This window comes from Rattus norvegicus, chromosome 2 (assembly GCF_021556685.1).
Source record: "Rattus norvegicus strain SHRSP/BbbUtx chromosome 2, alternate assembly SHRSP_T2T, whole genome shotgun sequence".
NCBI lineage: Eukaryota > Metazoa > Chordata > Mammalia > Rodentia > Muridae > Rattus > Rattus norvegicus.
In genome coordinates, this window is record NC_141535.1 from 46979567 (window position 1) to 47002427 (window position 22861).

The 22861-nt window shown below is 46.1% G+C and overlaps 2 long non-coding RNA genes across 8 annotated transcripts in view; one reads left to right on the forward strand and one right to left on the reverse strand.

The window, feature by feature from the left end:
• Positions 1–556: 556 nt before the first annotated feature.
• Positions 557–22861, reverse strand: part of LOC120100714 (uncharacterized) — a 135169-nt gene continuing 112864 nt past the window's right edge. Inside the window, exons 4-7 of one of the 7 annotated variants that reach the window (XR_015673995.1) lie at positions 10836–11007; positions 9975–10153; positions 9438–9573; positions 680–1099 (exon numbers count right to left, since the gene is read on the reverse strand). This is a non-coding gene — a long non-coding RNA (uncharacterized LOC120100714). Of the gene's footprint in view, positions 1100–3375; positions 3568–8972; positions 9590–9974; positions 10154–10835; positions 11008–11287; positions 11454–22861 lie in introns of those variants that run through there. The other 6 variants (XR_015673997.1, XR_015673999.1, XR_015673993.1 and 3 more) reach the window with 6 other exon arrangements.
• LOC147996073 (uncharacterized) lies at positions 19648–22704 on the forward strand. Its single transcript, XR_015674007.1, has 3 exons — positions 19648–19755; positions 21092–21166; positions 21940–22704. It is a non-coding gene; the product is annotated as an uncharacterized LOC147996073 (long non-coding RNA).

Consider the following 22861-nt stretch of genomic DNA (forward strand, 5'->3'; position numbering starts at 1 on the left):
ATTTTATTTTATTTTTTGGTTCTTTTTTTCAGAGCTGGGGACCGAACCCAGGGCCTTGCGCTTCCTAGGCAAGCGCTCTACCACTGAGCTAAATCCCCAACCCTGGTATTGGGTTTATTAATACCCCGAGTGCGCATGTTGTCTACCCTGAGTGAACGTAGATCTGTGAGTACTCAGCTTGTGAGGGAAAGGTTTCAGACTTATGTTCTTCAGGTTTGGGGAGGGAGGAAACCAGTCTGCCATGATGCTTGGCCCTGTGGTCAGAATGGTAAGAAATACTCTACCCCAAGAGGGTCATGAATATGGAGGAAACATGTTTAAACATTAATAACTTGCAAGCGGGACTGGAGAGATGGCTCAGCCGTTGAGAGAACTGACTGCTCTTCCAGAGGTCCTGAGTTCATTTCCCAGAGACCACATGGTGGCTCACAGCCATCTGTAATGGGATCTGATGCCCTCTTCTGGTGTGTCTGAAAACAGTGTACTCATGTATATAATAAATAAATAAATCTTTAAAAAAGAAAAAGATAACCTGCAATTGTTCACCTACAGAAGTAAATACATCAATGCATTTATAAAAGATTTGTCTAGAACGCAGCTTAAATGGTGGGTTACAAGCCCATATAGAGGCCACATAACTGAATGGGAAGATCATGATTAGCAACAGTAAAATTTTCCTGAACAGGCAGCAAAAAGAAATATTTAATTCAGAATCAAATACATAGAGAGCCTGAGGTGCTTCTGGCAATGTTCAGTCATGTCCCGTGACCAATGTCCCTACAGCCTTGGTTTCAAACACACAATAAGCACACTTTGCAGGATGCATGCCGTCAGACGTGCAATGCCATTGCTGTCCTCCCTCGACACCTATGTATGAAATCATCTTCTGACTGTGTCCGGAGTGTTTGACCACGCAGCTGTTTGAGTTGCTTTCTTAAGTTTGTAAAAACTTATTAAGTAAATTTTGGAGTCAGGCATAGTGGTGCATGCCTTTAATCCCAGCACTTGGGAGGTGGAACAGGTGGGTCCCTGAGTTGGAAGCCAGTCTGGTCTACAGAATGAGTTCCAGGACAGCAAGGGCTACACAGAGAAATCCTGTCTGAAACAAAACAAGTGAAAAAAAGTGAACTTTGGCTTGGAATAAGATAGAGTTTGCTAGTAATTTCTGAAATGACCTTTGATATACTTCTGCCATTTTTTGTACTACATATTTATGAGAAATATATAGTTCTCAAGAACTGAAGATTATAAAAACAAATGCCAATCAACGCTGAAAACCACTGAAGATTCTATGCCCTTCAGTATCAAACATTCATCCAAGATGTAATTCTTATACTAAAACAAACAGGCACGCTTATCAGTATGCAATTTTATCTTTACTGAATGGTAAAATCATAAGCATATAAAAATTGTTTAAAATAATTGATTTATGATCAATAAATGTTTTAATTTTTATAATGATTTTACATAGCTATGTGCCTAAGGTTGTATAATTTGTTCTTGGGATAAAAATATCACGAGTGGGGAAAGGTTGGGAAGCTTTTCTCTAGAGCAGTGGCCCTCAACCTTCCTAATGCTGTGACCATTTAGTACAGTTCCTCATGCTGGGATGCCTCAACTATTTCGTCGCTACCTCCTAACTGTAATTCTGCTTCCGTTCAAATTGCAATGTAAATGTCTGATACGTAGTTGAGAACTGCTGCTCTAGAAAATGGAACATATTCATAATTTAGTTCACACGGTCAGCGTCACTGTCAACTACTTCCCATTTCGCCTTGTTTTTATATTTACAGTTCTTTAAGGGACACTAGATGGCCCTAACACCTGTATTTTCTCACTTTCTCCCATGGCTGGGGAGGCCTAAGTGCATGGCTCTTGACTGCCTCTTCCACAGAGTTGGGGGGAAGGGGGGGGGAGAGAGAGAGAGAGAGAGAGAGAGAGAGAGAGAGGGAGAGAGGGAGGGGGAAGGGAGGGAGGGGGAAGAGAGAGAGAGAGAGAGAGAGAGAGAGAGAGAGAGAGAGAGAGAGAGAGAGAGAGAATATGCTGGTTTCTTTACTCTTCCTGGGAACGACCACGATTTTGCCTCTGCTGTTCTTTGACTTGGTCCCCACCACCTTTGCCTCCTTCTTTCGCTGCTTCTTCAAAGACTCAAAAAGTGAGATGGAAAGCTCGTGGGGGAGGGGAGGGTTTGTTTGTTGAGACAGCTGGCCTTAATCATCTCCCTCCCCCCCATCCCCGCACCCATAGCCCCATCTCCCTTTTCCTTGGAGCACTCACTACCTAACACAAACACATCTCTCTGTATTAATGACCTCCAGCTATTAGAATCCAAAGTGCTTCGGGGCAGCGGTATTATTCTGGACACCAAGGGCACAGCAATGAACAAAACAGAGCGGGCAACCAGTAAATATTTGTTTAATGAAGGAATGAGAAAATGCCTACTTATTTCCTCCTCAAGTGATGTCAGCTCTGAGAAGTGACTCTCACTGTGTCTGGGTCCACTGGTTTGGGCCCTGCTGCTTCTGGCTGAAACTAAATGTTTCTAAGGGCAGCTGAACAATACTTCTCCTCAAGTCAACAAACTAAAACGCTGACTCACCCATCCAGAACAGGACTACAGCCTTTCTGAGATCGCTGGAAATGTCACGGAGTTGACCGAAAGGGTCATTATTTTTAAATAACACTATATTTACATAATTACCTGAAACCAGGACTATAATATGTCAGGCATTACACAAGTGATTTTATAAGCACTTTCACCTGCATTGTGTTAGTCCCTGCTGTTTTCGCAGCCGCTCCTCCAGGCACATAGCTGTCACTGCTGTCAACCACAGACTGGGTGTTTGGCTAAGGCATGTGGCTGGTGAGTGGCCTGGGAGCTACTCAGCTGTCTTGAGAACTTCCATTCCCTGAGTCATGGGTCTGTATTTTGCTGGTTCCTCAAAATTATTGTTATTATTAAAAGGGCTGGCCGCCTACTAGAAACTGTGTCAGAGGTCCACTAGAAGGTGAAAGGAAGGCCACTGACTGTCCCTGGGTCTACTTGGTGACACCTGGAATTCGAATTTTACTGGGACGAATTTTTTAAAAGTCATCTTTCTTCACCACGATGCCCTGCATTCTAGATTAAATGCTCATCAGATGGATAAATAAGTGGACATAGTTCTTCCACTCTTACTCCTCGAAAATAGAAATAATAAAAATCCACATCAGAGTCAGTTATGAGAGTACCTGCCTTTAATCCTAGCACTCGGGAAGCAGAAGCAACCAGAGCTCTGTGGGTTCCAGGCAGGCCTGGTCTACGTAGCCAGTTCCAGGACAACCAGGACTACACAGACACCCTGCCTCAAACAACAACAACAACAAAGAATCTACCTCAGGGACTGGAGAGATGCCTCAGGAGGGAATAACACTGGCTACTCTTCTAGAGGACCCAGGTTGATTTCCAGCACTCACATGGCAGCCCTCAGCTGTCTGTAACTTCAATTCTATGGAATCTACTATGCTGTGACCTCTCTGGACACCAGGCACACAAGTGAGGCCCAGACATACCCGTAGGCAAAACACCTATATACATAAAATAGAACTTTAAGAAACCTTTTAAATCTCCTGCCTTAAATCATATCGGGATTTAATAAAATAATAACTGCATATTACTAGTAGTACTAGTTGTGCCACAGCCCAGCTTTTTATTAAAACCAGCTTCTTGGATTAACAAGTTATTCCTAAGGCGAAGCCAGAGGGTTCACCTGGATGGATTTTCCGTTCCTTGGCTGCTCTTGCGTTCATTTCCTTTGTAGGAGTTACAGTATTTACAGGAGAACATAAAGTTCTCTGAAGATCTATCCACCACTGTTGGAGAGATTCATTCTCATACCTGGACCCTCTTCATACACAGCTCAGCTCCAAAATCCAATCAAGGACCCAAATTTAATATTCACTACCTGCCTGCTCCCTGTATAAAGGCTCTGTTTCCTCAGACGTGCTCCACTCGGGCTGGCTGACGGCTGCGTTCTTTTGGATGTATTTCCCTAATTTCCCTTTAGCCGAATTGTGGCTTCCAGTTTTCTTTCCACTGTTAACACATTCACATTTCTACACTCTCGGGAGGAATATGACTTCCAAGGGGAAGTCACAAATTGTTAAACCAAGACCTGAATCCGACTGAGTATTTGGTTTGAGCAACATATTTGATCCAGATATGTTGTCTGGTCCAGAGATTTTGTCTCTCTCTCTGTGTTCTTGTTGTTGTTCTTGTTGTTGTTGACTCTTTTCTCTTTATGTTTATTTGTTTGTTTAAGAAAGGGTCTCACGTAATCCAGAACAACCTCAAATTCCTGACCCTCCCACCTCTACTTCCCACATGCTGGGGTTACAGGCATGTTCTGAAGTTGCAGGTTCATTCTGAGGTTCCAGGTATGTTCCAGGGTCCCAGGCCTGTACCACCATGTCTGTCCAAGTTACACTTGCTGATGTGCAATGAAACATGCATCCAGTAGAAACCGTCCTTTGCATTTTGAACATTGCTCTTTCCTGATTTGCCTGTGACGTTGCAACAGCAGGAGTCATGGTATTCTGTCAGCCCTGTGCTCACAAGGGGGAAATGACCCGGCCTGTACTCTAAGGTGGGCTGAGCTGCTAAGCTATGGTGTTGCATAGGGTAAGCGTACTAAACACAGTTCCAGCTTTACAGCATTTCCGATCTATGACCATTTTAATCAGCAGTAACCCAAGCATATGTTGATAGGCATTTGTGTGGGAGGTCTTTCATTCCAAAGCACAGTCCCAAACTTCCTAAGCTAAGGTAGCATTAGAAGATGTAGCCATACTAAACCAGCATTTGTCCATAGAGGTTATTAGCTTGCCTCTGTATCTGGGGTTTCTTCCTTCTAGAGATTCACAGTCTCCACTTGTCCTCAGTGTCGTACTCCCAAGGGTATTGTTTATCACCAGGGGCAAAGAACAGTCATCCCACGGCATCACCATGAGCACCTCGCCTCTGTCTCTGCCACAGTCCTCTTCTGAGCTCCACACTTATGCCCAAACATCTTCCAGACACCTCTCCGAGGTCATCATTCCTGCTTTCTATCACACAAGGAATCACCAGGATAAGAATATGGTGTCTGCTTCATCCCTCAGGCCGCTTTTAAGTGAAGCTGGTGTAGCAACCATATGCTGTGGATGCAGGAAATTCTGAGACTTGGCCAAAAGGAGGGGTGTAGCTGGGGAAAGGTTTTCTGAAGTGACAGGGGTCTGATTTGATTGCTGTAGGCTACCGAGGGACAGGGGAAAGAGATTCGAATGACTTTTATTCTCCGAAGGTTAACAGACATTACAAACTCCCCATTCTGTCTCTCTCACTTATCGCAGCAGGATTTGAGTGCCTACTGTGTGTCTTGTGATGCTAGAAGCAACTGTGACAGGAATGGCCTGTGTCCTGACAGACTTAGAATCACCGGGCTAAGGTAAGTGGACAGAGTTTGGGAGAGAGTTTGAAGTGCCTGGAGGGTCCAGGGGGAAATACTTACTAGGCAGTTCCCCCCAAAAAGGAACCCACAAGATACGGAGACCTTGAGTTAGAAGTCACCAGTTCATAACTGGCAATGGAAGACAGGAGGGTAGGAAATTGTCAGTGAACATACAAGAGTGAATAGCACACCCGGGACAGAGACATCCTGAAATTGCTCCTTTCCCTTTCCACAGCTGGGAGGTGACCAAAAACCAAAGACAACTGGGGCCTCAAGAGAGATGTGGAGCTTCCTTCCAACGACTAAGCAAGTAATTAATCATGCATAAGCAGACACCAGGCACATGTGCCCCTAATTTAATTTTGTGTGAACATTGTTAACCTGGAGGGATCATTAGATCCCTCACCTCAAAAGCTCTATCTTAGGGCAGACCCCTACAGACCTCATGCTGTGTCCTATATTTTGTTAGTATATTTGTTTGCTGTGGTCATACGGGTCGAAGCCCAGGCTCTGTGCTTGCTTAGCTGTATCAGAGCCCAGTCTATACTCCTGGCCAGCTGTAAATTACAGCATCCACACCTCCCTACTAGAGGGGCCATGGATATTTTTTTTTCTAGAGACCCAAGGTCCTCCCAGAGTCTAGGGATTAGAGCTGAAAGCCCAATTCTCTAATCAAGCTGAGTCTTATCAGTGTCCAGTCTTCACCCTGATGCTATCTAAGGGTATCCCTCCCACCCATTATAGGATCTTACTATGTAGCTCAGGCTAGCCTTGAATTCATAATCCTACTGCCTTTCCCTCTGTGTTGTTATAGATCTGCACCACCATGGTGCCTGGATAACACAGGCTTATCATAAATGTGGGCATTATCCAAATTTAGAAGAACAAAGGGATTGGAGAGATGGCTCAGCAGTTAAGAGCACTCACTGACTGCTCTTCTAGAGGTCCTGAGTTCAATTCCCAGCAACCACATGGTGGCTCACAACCATCTGTAATGGGATCTGGTGCCCTCTTCTGGTGTGTCTGAAGACAGCTACTGTGCACTCATATACATTAAATAAATAATAATTTAAAAAAAACGAAAGGAGTTATTTGAGGAGAGATTTGTTTCTGGATATGGGAGTATATGGGAGTATATGGAGTAAAGAACGGTTCTCGTTCTTTACTTCAGAAAAAGAAAGTGTCATTTGTCAAGTTCAAATGTAGGAGGCCATACATGGGGTGGGCAGGGAAAGGAAAGGACAGAACAGGAACCGGAAGGGAAAAGAAGGGGAGGGGAGGAGGAGGACCCCACCTGCCAATGACGATGGCTCTCTGAGGAGGGCTGTGTCACTTCCTTTTGTTATGACCTCTATCGAGGCCTCTATGTCTTTAATACAACAGAGCCTCATCCATCCCTCTTTGCCTGAAGGTCGAAAAGGACCCAGGAAAAATTCAAAGACAAAAATGCCAACAGTAACCTAAACCTCATGACGGTTGACTGCAGGCTAGCTTTCACCGCGTGTATCGCGAGCTCGGCTAAAGCCCGAGTTTTGCAGAATGGCAGCAGTCTTTAAGACTGGAGGAGATGCTCTGGAAGCCTTTTAAAGGAGCCATTGATTCAGATGCTCGAGTGTGTTCTGCAGAGGGGAGGGAAGTGGTAAGAAGACCTTTGTGGATTGAGAATTCACACCCATCTAAACGGCTACTCTGAGACTAAGTCTCTGCCCCCAAATGACATGTAAGAGCTTGGGATTTATGTTGCTGCGTGGTTTGGTTTTCCTGAGAAGCAAGATTCGTTTGTAAAAAAAAAAAAAAAAAAAAAAAAAAAAGTCCTGGTTTTGAAAACAACACATGAGTCAAACACGGTGTACCCAACGGCAGGATTTACCTCCCACCTTGAGTGGGCAGCCCCCAGTTTGCAGGTCTTGGGAAGAAATATCTGAGATGTACGTATTGACGTTGTGTGGCATGTGCTGTCTTTCTGGCAATGTAAGGATGTCCGGGAATTTGAGCCAAAGCCTGAAAGAGGCATTCTCGCTTCCGGTGAAGGTGAGTCAGGGACTGCTCCTGACCAGTCATGGCCCACACTGCCCTCTGGGGTAAAGCTCTGTGGTCTATGACACAAACTCACACGCTCCCTGTCAGCTCAGGAAAAAGCAGGCTGCTTCGGAGGGAACATTTTTCCATTTTGTCTTATGCATATCAGTCGAAGTAAGAAACTGTGTTTAAGGGGCTGGGGATTTAGCTCAGCGGTAGAGCGCTTACCTAGGAAGCGCAAGGCCCTGGGTTCGGGCCCCAGCTCTGAAAAAAAAGAACCAAAAAAAAAAAAAAAAAAAAAAAGAAACTGTGTTTATAGAAATCAGAGGAACAGGAGTGGATCAGTCAACCATTCAGTGGCACAGAGAGCATAAAGGTCAACAAATTTTATACAGCTTTTCAAACTAACTCAAAAATATACTCCCAAGAATAATCCAGGGTCACACACATCACTGAATATCAGGTAAAAACAATAAAATTCATTCAAACAAAAGATCTTAAATAAGCAGTTAATTTCTATTTTGCAAATATTATAGCTGTATTCTTCAGTAAGAAATTCTTTTGAATATCAGACAAATATGTAAAGGGACTTTTAAATTATCATTTTTTTTTTGTTCTTTTTTTCGGAGCTGGGGACCGAACCCAGGGCCTTGCGCTTCCTAGGCAAGCGCTCTACCACTGAGCTAAATCCCCAACCTAAATTATCATTTCTATATAAACATGTTTCTCTGTAAAATAACAACCTGGTTTCAGGAGAGCAGTCCCATGGCTAAATCATTAAGCAAATTAAGATATATATAAAATTTGCATTGTCTCTCTGTCTTTGTTATCAAAATCTGGGGGCCACAAAATCTACTCCAAGTGTGACCGGCAAATATCTGTAGAATTTGGACCGCTGAGGCGCTAAGGGTAAAGGCTTGGCTGACAAGATTCCTGGGAAAGACACTGAGTAGGTCCACCTGACCTCAGAGTCTGACCTTCAGTCAACCTTCAACTATGCGTAAGGAGAACCTAGTGCATGAGAGGAAAAGATCTTCCCACCAGGATGTAGACTGATGTGTTTCTGGTCTTCATGGAGTCGGGTCAGAAGGGAGGGAATGGGGACTGATAATTCCCCAGCTGCTGGAGTTCCTAACACTGGATTAAGAGTTTTCAGAATGTCCTTATTTAGGGTTTGTTTACCCCCGCACTTTTCAGATGCTCTGGAGAACTGGATCTATTACCAACAATTCAGGAACTACTTAAGTGCCTACAATGTGTCAGTATTACGGTTAATACTGTGCTAACCACAGCAGTCTACTGCACCAGGAGAGAGTAGAGAAAGCCAAGCACTTGAGTAGGCGGGGGCTGATGTGTTTACAAAAAGATAAAAGGGGGTGGTAATATGTTCTATGGAGGAATGGTGAGGTGTGGAGAATGGGGGTGCTTCTGTGGGCCCATGCTTAGGCATCCCTTTCCCCTGAGGGACCAGGCACATACCGGTATAGAATAGAAGAGAGTTTATTCAGGGCATGGGGAGGGGAGATAAGAGGGTAGTAGGGGTAGAGAGAGTAGAGAAGGAGACGGGGGGGGGGGAGGAAGAGGAGGAAGAGGAGGGAAGTAGAGACTGGTCATGAGCATGTGGAAAAAGAGGGGGTAAGGGAATGGGAGGACAGAGCAGGGGCAGGAAGGCAAGAGCAAGAGAACAAGAGAGTGAGGAGGGGGCAAGCAGCCCCTTTCATAGTGTCAGGCTTACCTGGCTTTTGCCAGGTATCTGTGGGGCAGAGCATACCTGGCTGTTGCCGGGTAACTGTGGGGTGGGGCTTAGACAAAATGCTAATGGGGAAATAGACATTAAAAGATGATTTGATCATTTCAAGTGTGTTTTAATCGTGAGCACGTGTAACACACACACAGACAATCATGTGTATTAATAACACAGGCAAACACTAGTTAATCTTGTTTGTCAACCTGCTCTGGGTTGCTCTGTGGCAACCGAGGAACTGCCGCCATCAGATTAGCCTGTGGGCATGTCCGTGGAGACATCCTCTTGATGGAGCTGGTCCTGGCACACTGTGGGTGGTGCTGCTGCTAGGCAGGTGGTCCTCTGTTGCACAAGGAAACTAGGTAAGCGGAAGTGAAGAACAAGCCTCGGTGACCACCTCTGCTCCTGCTTGAGTTCCCCCCCAGTAATGGACTGGGATTGGTATGTATAAGCCAGATTAACCCTTTCCTCCCCCAGATGCTTCTACTCATGGATTTATCTCAGTAACAGAAACCAAATTAAGACACCGTCTATGTACATCGTATGAGTACCCAACACACCGACTGCTAATTTTATAGAGTATTTCCCTAAGGCCAAGAGCTGGTCAGTGGGGGCCTGGGATCAAATGCAGGTCTACCAGATGCTTGTTAGTGGCTCCTCTTCTCCCTCTTTGCAGGAGGACGAGCAGAGGTGGCTAAGGCTTTGTTTACTCACTGGAGTAGACATGACATCATACTACTTACAAGTGTAACTCAAGGAAAGGTTGATTTTTTGTCTCACAGCCCGACGTCCATTGTAGCAGAAGGTCAGGGAGGCAGGAATAAGAGTAAGCGGGTCACGTGGTATCCTCAGTCAGGAAGCAGGCAGAGAGATGAACTCTGGTACTCGGCTTCCTTTTCCCCATTCAGTCTATGACCCTACCCTATGGAATAGTGACGCCCACCTCAATTAACCCAGTCTAGAAACTCCTTCATACACATGCTCAGATGGTTGACTTTTAGATCTTCTACATCCAATCAAATTGACAAAATTAACCACCATCCTCTCCTTTATCCGAAGTATTGCCCATTGTCCTGGAGTTCAGTTTTTAAATGTATGATATGTCTTGATAGTTCCGTGTCAGCATACAGGGTAGGGGGATGAAGATAATTTTCTCTTGATCTTCAATAATGCCTACTTTAAGGGAACTTTATACTGAATGAGTAACAAGAGAAAATAAACAGAAGGGTTTTTTTTTTATATGCATACTTCCTATGTTCATGAAAGATGACCCGGAGAAATGAGGAGGTGTCTAGAACGGTTCTGAGATGGTTGCTTCAACATCGAGGTAAATATTATCATTAATTGAAACGAAGGATGAGCAATGTGGAGAGAGATCTGATATCACAGGATAAAGCACCATTAATGAAGAATCTAGTGATTGAATGGCCCTTCGCTTTACTGAGACCGTGCTTACAGATGGAAACGCACCAGAATTTAGCAAAGCATTATATTCCTATTAAGGAACATTTCTATTATCCCGAGCCAGCTGTTTTTATGAGCTGTCTAATTGTTCATGTTAATGAAATAGAACAATTATGGTAATATGCTGCAACAAAACTTACACAAGCATGGCCTCTGTGCTTATCACCAAGATACTGCTGCTTTCCAATGTTCCCATAACAGTTCCAGTATCTGGATCCCTTGAAGGTCTCTTCATCAGTCATTTTGTTGGCCCTTATCCGTGGCTTTATTTCCCAACTACTGTAGGGAAGCTCAGAGTTCCAGTAATCGAATCTGCCGAAATAACCAACAACAGACAAATTAACAGACAAGGCATACGAGTTCACTAATGAAAGCAGACCATGGTGGTATATACCTGTAATCCCAGCAGCTGGGAGGCTAAAGCGAGAGAATCTTGAGCGTGAAGCCTGTCTGAGCAATACAGCCAGACCCAGTCTCAAACAAAATAAACCCTACATTGAGGGTTATGTAGGGTAAGCGGGGACGCATGTCCGCTCTGCCACAGGGCTCAGCCAATCCGGGAGGCCGGATGCTGGAGGTTGACCAGGCTTACCCCACGCTGTCATCAGGCCGGACACCGTTTTGGAGGTAGGAAAATGCGGTCTGAGGAGTGGAACAGCTGGAGCTGCCTCATGGGTCCCTGGGTCTGTGGCGAGGCTGGCGCCGTTCTGGTTCTCAGGCTCTCGGACACTCAGGTGCTGCCGGATGCCGTGGAAAAGCTGAAAATGGAGCAGGGCGGCAGGCTGCATCTAGCCGGCCGTGAGCTTGAACTTGGCTTGGAGGCAGTTGTGGATGGGAGCACAGAGAGGCCTTCTAAGCTCAGTAGGTCAAGGCGTCTGATCCTGATGAAAAGTGGCAGTCCATTGTTTGAAGACATTTATTGTCATGGCGGAAAGTGGATGAGTAAAACCATACCCCACTCTCAGATTAAATACCTTTTGCAGGGAGGAGTGTCTGGGAAGGAAAGGTTATTGGCTACGCCTCCAGGCCTTTAGCTACCTCATTAAAATGGAGATCTGTTTTGACCACAGGTCATGTCCTCTACATGTGAAGGGGCTTAGGGCACTGCCCATACACGACTGGTGGCCACAAATCTATAGGGGGGCTGGGGGAGCTGCGGCTAGGGACCTGCCCTGGTGTCCCGGAACAGGTAAAGCCTACTGTCCCTTCAGGGTGTCCGGGGTTTCAGGCCTTAGCTCAACCGAGGACCAGGCAACCTTTCAGGGTCCCACACATATACAGGAGCGCCATATAAAATATGAAACTCAGGAAGATGGTGCTAAACTCTAGGCTGCCTGGCTGTCCTAAGGCTTCCTGTCTGCTCTCACTGCCTGCTTAAGATAGCATGTGCATTACATCATTCAAGTGGCATAATGATTTCTGCTTTCCTGGCTAAAACCTGACCGGCGCAAATATCTTCTCAAAGCCATAATCACAGTGTTTATACAAGGCGAATTCTACATGACTGACACAGCGCTGGCTGGGTGGGGCATTCTGTGAAGTGCTCCTATCTTTAAAAAGGGCTTTGAAAAGTCTCTTGTCTTTTCTGATTTCTTCTTATCACCAAGCCTCTCCAGAGTGTCTCTAGTCTACTGCCTTTCTTGGCTATCTACTGCGGGCGTGCACAGTTCGACCTCTCTCAAGCTTGCCTTGCTATGAGCTCAGAGTTTCCAACAGTGGGAGGCATCTGAGCATGGCTCAGCTGTATCCTGAGCTCGGCGTATCTGAGGGCTAAAAGGGGTCAGTTGGATGGTATGCTCATCTAGAAGCCTGAACAGGGGAAGCCATCTCCGGCTTCTGAACTCCTTCAGTGTTTCAGAACTTGCCCCTTACAGTTAGGGCACCAAGGTTCCCATTTTCCTGCTGGCTGTTGGTTTGGGGTCCCCATCATCTTGAAGAAGCTATCTCCACTTCCTTGCTCTATAGCCCTCTCACAACACGGCATCTTCAAAGCCAGCAAAGAACCCTTTCCACCCAGTTAAAGCAGTCTTTATTAACAAAACATGACCAGCAGGATGACATCACCTTTGTCATTGCTTTACAATTTAGAAGCAAGTCACAAGCTCTACCAGTATCCAGGGGACAGGATTATACAAAGGCACGACTTGATTGTGCCCACCACATCGCCCATAGAGTGACACCCATTCAGTGGACAAAGCGATACGCCCAACCATAGCGGATTCTTTTCCAGATAATCTGAGTGTGAAAGATTAGGTTTTAAGAACAAAAAGAGCAAAGAGTCCAGCTAGAATACTTCTTCGAAGTATTTATAGAATGTCCCAGGCTGAGGCAGGATGGAGGCTCATAGAAACCTAGGACAGACATGGGAGGAGCCCACTCTTGAAGGAACAATCAGTCAGAAGCTAGTGAACTGTACACTGAGGCCTATCGAAAGATCGGGAGGGTTGGAACTTTGAAGGCGGCACCAAGTATGCACACTGAATGTTTAGAAGTAAGAGTTTTACCACATGCGGTCTTTGCTCCTCACTCTCCTTCCCTGCGCTTCACCATGCTGGGCAAGTTTCAAAGGGGCCCTCTGCCCCGGGAAGATGGAGAGAGTGAGTGGGACATTAAGCCGCCACATTTTGTTTCACAGCACGCAGCAGCGTGGTCAAGACAGAAGCACATTTAGTTTCTTCTCTCCAGTGTTCTAAAGCTTCTTGTTAAACTTCTTAGCTGTGTCCAAGTTCTCTCTCTCTCTGTCCCCTTTGAAGTGGCTGGAGACTCTGAAACTGGGCAGACCTGTTAAATTCCACAGCACCACCGGGAGGTCCTTATTCCTGCCCCAGCTGTGGTTCCTCTAGTGTTTCTTCAACAGCCCCTCTTCCAGGGAGTTTTACACTTTGTGGTTTCATCTTTCCAGTACAGATGAAGTCTCTGAGTCATGGCTCCAGTCTTGATTGGAAATAAAGGATGAAAGAATATATCTACTTTCCAGCCACGCCCCTTCTTGTGAGTGGTCACGCCCCTTCCCATGAGTAGCCTCACCAAGGTCAAGTTCCAGTGTTAGTTTACTGTCCCTTCATGTTTCTCATGAAATAGGTGGCAATGAAGTCTTCCTTGAAATAAATCAGCAGCTCTCACAGACTCATGGTTGTCTGATAATCCTTTTCTTTATGGCCAAGCTCCTGGTTGGTTTGGTTTGTGCATTTTGTTCTGAGAGAAAGCCACACTGTAGCTCGAGCTGACTCCAAACTCCAGCATCCTGCCTTTACCTCTCTCGGATAGGCTATTTCTTCCATGGTGAAATGAGCCTCTTCAAACCAGATTAGAACATATTAAATCCACGTTTATTGGGAAGCTGAGGCCTGGGGAGTCATCATGGTGGGTAGTGGAGGGGAGCAGAAAGGGCATGGGCACAGGGAGAGAAGAGAAAGAATGGGGGGGGGAGAGAGAGAGAGAGAGAGAGAGAGAGAGAGAGAGAGAGAGAACCCAGAATGTCTGGATTGTAAAAGGAAGAGCCTCTGGGGGAAGGTAAAGTTAAGGGTTGGGGGCAAGGTATGAAAGGTAGGGACTGAGGGATGCTGAGAAACCTGGAGGTCTGCTTTGATATGTAAATTATGCACCTCAGTCCCTTGTCCCAGGGTCATATTAGGATGACAAGTGTGTGTCATCATACCTGGCTTAGCGTGTCTAGCTCTTCAAGCCTTTTGTCAACCAGTCTTCCCTGTCTCCTAGCTTCCCTTGGTAGTCTAAGCCCTCCCTGTGGTCAGTTGTCTATTCACTGACTCCTTTCACACGAGATCCCGCTTACCCCTCCCCCTCTTCTGACCGGGAAATTGCAAAGGAGGATGGTGTGAGCGAAGTAGACTTGGGGCTAAATTGCCTGGGTTCAAACCCCGCTAGCTCTATGTCTCACTGGCTCTCTCACTGTATTACTAATGTTTCTCATTGCTGTGATCAGAAACACGACAAAAGCCCCCTTAGGGATGAAAGTTTCATTCTGGCCTATGATGTGAGGGGCCACAGCTCTCGGTAGAGCGCACATGGCAGCAGGAATGTGAGGTGGGCTGGTCGCCCAGCATCCAGAGCTGGGACGAAGAAAGAGGTGAGTACTGGCCCTTGCCCTGCTCTCTCCTTTTATTCAGTCCGAGACCCAAGGCCACAGAATAGTGCTGGCCATAGTTAGAGTGGATCTCCCCACTACAGTAAAAGCCGATCTCAACTCCCTCAAGAACGTGCCCAGAGATCTGTCTCCACAGTGATTGTAAGCTTGTCAAGTAGACAGTCAACACCGGCCATCATGTGACGTGGGGCAAATCGATGTTTTCTGTGTTTCAGCAGTATCTCTCTCTCTCTCTCTCTCTCTCTCTCTCTCTCTCTCTCTCTCTCTCACACACACACACACACACACACACACACACACACGCAGAAAAGCAGATGCTAAAAAACATTCACCAATTTCACTGCCACAGCTTAGTCATGACATCAACTCTAGTCAAAAAAGATCAGGAATCACTCATTTTGATCGATGTTTTATATTTTATTTTAACTATATATTACTGTACACTTTTGATATTAGGAAACAACCTGTTTCCAAGCATCTTTTTCAACCCTCCTTTTACCTAGTCAAATTCTATTTATTTATTTATTTATTTATTTATTTATTTATTTACTATGAGTACACTATAGCTGTCTTCAGACACACCAGAAGAGGGCATCAGATCTCTTTACAGATGGTTGTGAGCCACCATGTGATTGCTGTGATTTGAACTCAGGACCTCTGGGAGAGCAGTCAGTGCTCTTAACCACTGAGCCACCTCTCCAGCCCCCTAGCCAAATTCTATTCAGCTCAAGAACCAGCTGAATTATGACCTCTTCAAAGCTCTTCCCTGTCATTCTGGATGACACCAAAGTCTTCTTTCTAGAAAATGTTTCTGCAGTAGATCCACACTGTACAAGCAGCTTCCAGTAGGCTAGTATGTTCTATTGGAGTCTCCAAAGGTGACTCTCTAGATGGCTGTCACTTCTCAGACTGAGTTCTGGCCAGGTCGAGAAGCAGAGTGTACCACTGTCAGGTGGAACACAGGTCACTGTCCTTATTATTCACACAGTTGAAGAGGAGGCTTGCTACAGCCTGAGGGACAAGTGCCACCTAGCATCCCTGGAAAAGGCTTTGCTTCACCTTCTCTTCATGAGTGCACTCAAAGTCTGCCAATGTCTTCCTGATTTCTAGGAAGAATAAGAACAGGAAGAGGAGAGGCCAGAGGACTGTAAAGAAAAATTCTCTTCCTGAAACCCATTTCTGCATGAACCCTTCTCTACTATAGCATCTTGAAACTATAGTACAGAGAGCCTGGATTAAGCCACTCAATTATAAGCCCCTGTTGTAATCATCTTATGTTAGATGCACTCCAGGAAGCAGCTGGTATTAACACAGCTGTTTTGTACTGAAGAACTCCATCCCCACTGTTAATGAACACCAAAGCTATGACTGAAGTCCAGTCTTGGCTCAGAGTGTCTCCCTCTGGACACCACTTTACACTGCAACTGAATTTTAAGGGCAGGAGGATTGGGGAAGAGGAAATCATAAGGGTCAGAAGCTAAATGCAGCCTGTCATGCTAGTGTCCAGTTAAGGGAAGTGCTACAAGTATCCGCTGGAGTAGAGATGGCTTCTTTAGAGATGGTCCCTTGACACACTCCTTTGGGACTGTGGTGACACGGTCTTGCAGAGCAAACCAGGCAGGTCTTAAATTCTGAATCCTCCTGCCTCAGCCTCTCGTGTGCCAGGGTTGTAGGAATACACTGTTATGCAGGCATATCAACTCTCAGGGTCAGTCCCGTGAGTGAGTAGTAGGGTAGACTGCATATAAATGGCAAGAAGTCTTTCTACCACCCTCACCCCACCCCCTGTACAGTATACTGAGACCTCTCTTAAGCAGCAGAGATTGGTCTGAGAGCCTTACACGTGCCAGGCAAGAGTTGCACTACTCAACAACAGCCCCCAGCCCTGTTTTCACTTTTTATCTTGGGAGGCGCTAAGTTGCCCAGGCTGCCTTGAACTTAGCATCCACCTATCTCAACACCCAGAGCAGTTGGGAAGTACTGTCAGGCCCAGCTTAAATGACTCTGTGTGTGTGTGTGTGTGTGTGTGTGTGTGTGTGTGTGTGTGTGTGTGCGCGTGTGTGTGTGTGTGTGTGTGTAAAACCCAATCATTTGTGGAAAACTAATCACAGTGGTTCATGTCTGTTTGGCAAAGTCAGTGTGACTCTTAGTCACCATTTATGTAAGTGTTAATCTAATGAAAGGATAAGAAATCTTTCCTGTACTTTACTATTTTATGGGACAATGCAAAGGCATTAAAACCCTATTCAGATACTAATATTTGGTGTTATAACTTGATGTTGCATTTCTGTGACTAATTCCACTCTGAAGTTCAGACAGGAAATTTTTTTAATCTGTTGTCCACTAGAGGGCACTATATATTCTCTTATCTTTTAACCGAGCCCGGAGTTTGCTGGTTCCCATGGGTCTGCTCCTCCCTTCAACTCATCATCCTGAAAACATCGGAAGTGGAAGGCTTCTGATTAATCCCATGGATGTTCTGTATCTGAGGTGGCTGTCACTGAATCTGGGGATTACTATGGGTCCGGTTCTTAGTCTGAATTACTCGCAGTTCACAGGCGTAGCTCAGGAAAAGTTCCCTTCCTCTGCGTATCACAGCTACCACACAGCTGTAGAACTAGGTCAGGATGTGGAAGAGAAAAGGGCCAACCTTAATGGTGCCACTCAGGAAATGCCTCGTGGGAGCTTTGTTCCTTCACAGGACATTTGAAGGTTCAGTTTGATGATGGGCAGCAAAGGGGACTCAAAGATACAATATCAACAACACTAAATGTTATTTCTAGCTAAATAGATTCTAGAAAGACAGCTGTCCGGGATTGTCTAGTAACCCAATTTGTCTCCACCGATTCACTTGAATGTAATTAGTGGGATCATTAGAGGCCAGGATGACAGCGGCATATTTAATAAAAGCTGTGTTTCTCGGGCAACCTTGGGACATAGGAGGTGTGGGGACCCTCTAGAGTGTACCAGAGACTTGGGAGGTGAGAGACTCTTAGGACCAAAGGGAGGGGCCTTAGATGGAATGCCCTACAGTGGGGAGTGTCTACCTCCATCAGAAAGACAGGGCATCAAGTGGAGGGATGGGTTGCCATCCCACAGTCAAAAACTCTGACCCAGAATTGTTCCTGCCTAAAAGAGCTGCAGGGACGAAAATGGAGAAGAGACAGCGGGAAAGGCAGTCCAATGACAGGCCCAACTTGGGATCCATCTCCAAGGGGTGCTCCAAGGCCTGACACTATTACTGATGGTATGGTGTGCTTACAGACAGGAGCCGAGCATGGCTGCCCTCTGAGAGGCCCAGCATGCAGCTGACTGAGACAGAGGCAGATACTTACACTCAACCAATAGACAGAAACTGGGGACCCCTGTGGTTGAATTAGGGAAAGGCTTGAAGAAGCTGAGGAGGAGGGTAACCCCATAGGAGGACCAGCAGTCTCCACTAACCTGGATCTCCGAGATCTCTCAGGCACTGAGCCACCAACCAGGCAGCATACACCAGCTGGTCCAAGGCCCCGACACACGTACAGCAGAGGACTGCCTGGTCTGGCCTCCATGAGAGAAGATGCACCTAACCCTCAGGAGACTTGAGGCTCCAGGAGTGGGGAGGCCTGGTGGGGTGGGCTGTAGGGTACGGGTTGTGGGGTGTGGGGACATCCTCTCGGAGACAGGGGGATATAGAAGGAACTATCAGAGGGCAGAGCAGGAGGAGGATAATGACAGGACTGTAAAAAAAAAGATTAAAGATAAGAAAAAAAAAGCTGTGTTTCTAACTTAAGAGTTTAACTACCAACGTTTCTTTCATGATTAAGGCATAAGTGGACAGGCTGAAGAAACAGGCCTTTTTACATGCATCATGTAGGGATCTTGAGAGTATGATTTCTGGCATGAAGTCATGCTAGAACCATGTCCCATCCCCCCACCACCCCGGGACATGGCTGTCTTTGGCAGTGACATGCGTTCGATTTATCCCACATGACTCCCACATGACTCCCTGGAAACTGATGGGTTGTGCACGGCATGCCACCAATTTTAGTAAATTTCCTTCCGGTGTCGTTTTTCTATCTGAACCTGCTTACTAAGATTGTCGTGAGCTTGGCTTAATCATTACCATCTTGCACTTCCGGGGGAAGTGCTTGTAAAATACGTTGCTGATATTTTCTCGAGAAGACGGCAAAGGAAACATCAGCCCTGATTACAGGTAGAGAAAGCATCTAGATCCCTCCTGCATGGAACACATTCTATCCACCCCTCAACACCCTACTTAGAATCCACCTTGAAGACGATGACTGAGAACGTGTCATTGGTGACTGTTCCATACACAGGAGAACTACATCCTACCTCCAACCCAGAGGCAATTTCCTTACTAATGGTAGATGTGAAGACGGGGAGTTATTCTTTCTTTCTGAATCCGAGGTGACACAAGTGCGTGGAAATTCACACAGCCCTGATATCTTGTACGCTCATTTCAGTCCAATCAAACTTCTGGTGCTTTCTCTCTAGAAGCTGCTGTTAAGTACTTAGATTCCCTTCCCGTCTCCTCTGGGATCTTGGAGCAGCTGTTGTTCCTGGAAAGAGCCAGCTAATGCAGATTTCGCTTTTTAATTAGGACTCGATTCTAATGGCAATTAAGTTAGCTAATTCCATTAGCTCCAGAGCCTCCAGGAGAGCAATGGCACACAAGGATGTTATCATTGGCCTGTAGAACGGCCCATCGCCCTGCAGATCGATGCCTGCGGCTCTCCCAGAACATCAGTGGAAGAGGTAAAAGCCTGTGCACATGAAGGCTGATGGGACTGCGGGCCCTTTGCCAGCTTTGTAAGATCTCGGGGGCCTCTCCTGGACAGCCTGTGTCCCTGCAAGCTTCCCTTTTGATAAGATTACAATACGGGAGGAGCAGTGACTCTGGGAAACTCCACGTCTGTTTCTAAAACTTCAAACAAAAGGATCACAAGCGGGTAGGGGAGACCGTATTTTGCCAGTCTTGCGTGCTTTTCAGTTAACATGATGCAGATTAACGGGAAAGAAAGCAGGCAAGTGGACCAAATGTAGATGTGTGAGAGTCCTCCTAAGCAAGCAGAGACCCAAAGACAGAGTAGACTCTTCTATCCTCACAAGGATGGAGAGTAGAACGTAAAAACCCGAGAAGGAAGGCAAAGGGGCTTGAATTAGGCTGGGTAACCAGACAAGAAAATGAGTCAGCAGACAAGTTACTCTACTAACAGGCTTCCTTGAGCTGTTTCCACTGGCCTCAGCCTCCCATCCGTGACGAGAACAAACACTTTCTGTCTGGAGCAAGGAGAGCATCTTTCACACAGCAGTGTCACCTCCTGCTTTTCAAAGGGCTAGAGAGATGGTTCAGTGGGAAAAGCGCTTGCCGGGCAAGCATGAGGACCTGGGTTCAAATCCCCAGAATTCATGTGAAGCTTGGCACTAGAGTACACATCTGTAATGTGTTCCTATGGCAACATGCAGGGTGGAGACGACAGGAGAAACCTGAGGAGCTCATGGGCCAGTTAGCCTGGACCCCAGCAGACAGGGTCTCAAACAAGGGGAAAGAAGACCAACACCCAAAGTTATCCTTTGACCTACACAAATACACACACACACACACACACACACACACACACACACACGCACGCACGCACGCACGCACGCACGCACGCACGCGAGGGAGGGAGAGAGAGAGAGAGAGAGAGAGAGAGAGAGAGGGAGTCAGGTTTCTGTTATCTGTTATTTTTCAAGTGTCCTTAGGCCAAAATTACATATTTTAGGGTGGCATATTCTTGACTCTTTCAAATACAGTAAGTATAAATAAATTGAATAACTTCTGTTCCTTTGAGAAGCTTGTAGCTTCACATGTAACTGTAGTAGACATTACAATGCAATCTCCTTTCCCCTTTTATCCAGTTGTACCCGTGGAGAGCATCTTGCAATATTCCACTACAATCCCACAGCTGGGATATTGCCTTTGGTGCAGTCGATAAGTACAAATATCACGGAAAACAATGTTGAATCCGAGCGGTGTTCCGGCAGCGAGGATCTCTCTGTCAGGGTTACCTAGAACGCTCTGGGCAAAGACAGTAGGAAGGTTTCCAACACCATCCGTACCACTCAGTACTACACTCGAGCAATCCCCAGGGTATTGAGATTACTAGAAAGGAACTGACCTGTGGGCCTATCTCATTCATACCTGTAGAGTATCATTCCCGGCCCCTTATACCCTACTTCCTGTCAGGACGCTAGCCTGTATGAATGACGTCAGCTTCCGTTCTATCACACCCTTCTCTAAAGGCCATGGCTCCTGATGCACAGAATTCTTCGTGAAGATTTCTCTCCCTAAGTGCTTACCCACCGTTTCCGGCTTCGGTGAGTGATGTCCATGTTGGTGCCCTATAGGCATGATTATTTTTTGTATGCTGCGTAAAGTTTATCCTTGTGTTATTCAAATGCTGAGTCCTCCGCCCTCGTTTCTTGTTTCAATCCGGACTTGGTGTTGTAATGCTGATCTCATGGGTCTCCTATCTCAAGTTTGTGTAAATAATTCTTACCCTTTATTCTCTGCCTTGTCAATAAATGCTCATCACCCAATGGCTGGACAGAAGAGAGAATAGGGCGGAACTTCCACCGGTAGGGGAGGGGAGGAGAAGGAGGGGGCGGAAGGGGGAGGAGAGAGAGAGAGAGAGAGAGAGAGAGAGAGAGAGAGAGAGAGAGAGAGAGAGAGAGAGAGAGAGAGAGAGAGAGAGAGAGAGAGAGATTCTGCTATGAGGAGGAAGGAGAAAAGAGTTCATAGAGCTTAGCAAAAGCATGGAAGGTCTAATTGCAAGTATTATTGGGATCATGGCTGGGGGTAGCCAGCTTATTTTAGGGGGTGAAGATTGAGTGTCTAGGTATCGAGGTGAAGCTTGTAAAAATCTTGGTTTTTCTGTGTTGTTATTGGGATCTAGCTAGAGTAAGGTACTTCAGCCTCCATATTAATCTGCTACGTACAGTTATAATAAAAATATCATTTACAGTGCCCCACAACCCTGACCACAATTCTTGAGAGTGTCATTGATGATCAAGTCATTCTCCCAAATGATGTCATTTTGATACCTTCAATAGACACAAGCCGATTACTCCCGTTCTCTCCCTTGACTTAGAGACTTGCCTCAGTTTTCTTCTCTCAAATGGAAAAGGAAGTCAAAGGTAAAACTCGGGAACATCGATATTGAAGAGGAGATTCTTAGTGAAGATGGGAGAAGACAGAACGGGGCTCCAGGCTTCTCAAACTTCAATGTAGCTCCTGAAGCATCTTCCCCGAGATCAGAGGAGCCCCAAACCAAGCACTGTGGGGAGAGAGCTAGGAAGACTGCCCAGGCCTACCTCTAGGAACGAAGGAGTTAAGCATTCAGCTTCTGCTAGTGTTGCCTAAAAGCTGCTTCCAGCTGTCTGTTCTTCCTGGATTTACCCCAACCCAAGGGACTGCTTTGGTGGCTTCCTCCAGGACATCCTGCACAGGAGGAGACATTCCTGTGATTCGGAGAGATGAGCCTGATTTCCCCAGACCAGCATGGGCCAGCTTTTATTCGTTACCATGTGTCACCTAAGAAATGATGGTGGAAGACACTTAAAACAACAAATGAATTAATTCTCAGTGTCTCGAGTACAGATTGTCTTGGGTTTCTTATACCATGACGTCAGACAATTCCAGGGTCTAGGGACTCAGCTCCCTTTTCTGGTCAGTCTTCTTGTTCACCGTCTTCTTTTCAGGTTTACTAACTTTGTGACAATGTCTGCTGGGACAAAATCCCATTTTTCAAGGAAAGTGGACTTACTGATTTCTTCCCAACATTATAGCTTTTGGGTGATGATTCTTAGTTGTTATAATATTTACTTCTAGCTATTAAAAACTTAGCTTAAAGGGCTCTTTGTGGTGCTCTCTCCCTCCCCCTCTCCCCCCTCCTCTCTATCTCCCCCCTTCTCTCTCCCCTCCTTCCCTTTCCCCTCTCCTCTCCCCCTCCCCCTTTCTCTCTCTCCTCCTTCCCTTTCCCCTCTCCTCTCCCCCTCCCCCTTTCTCTCTCT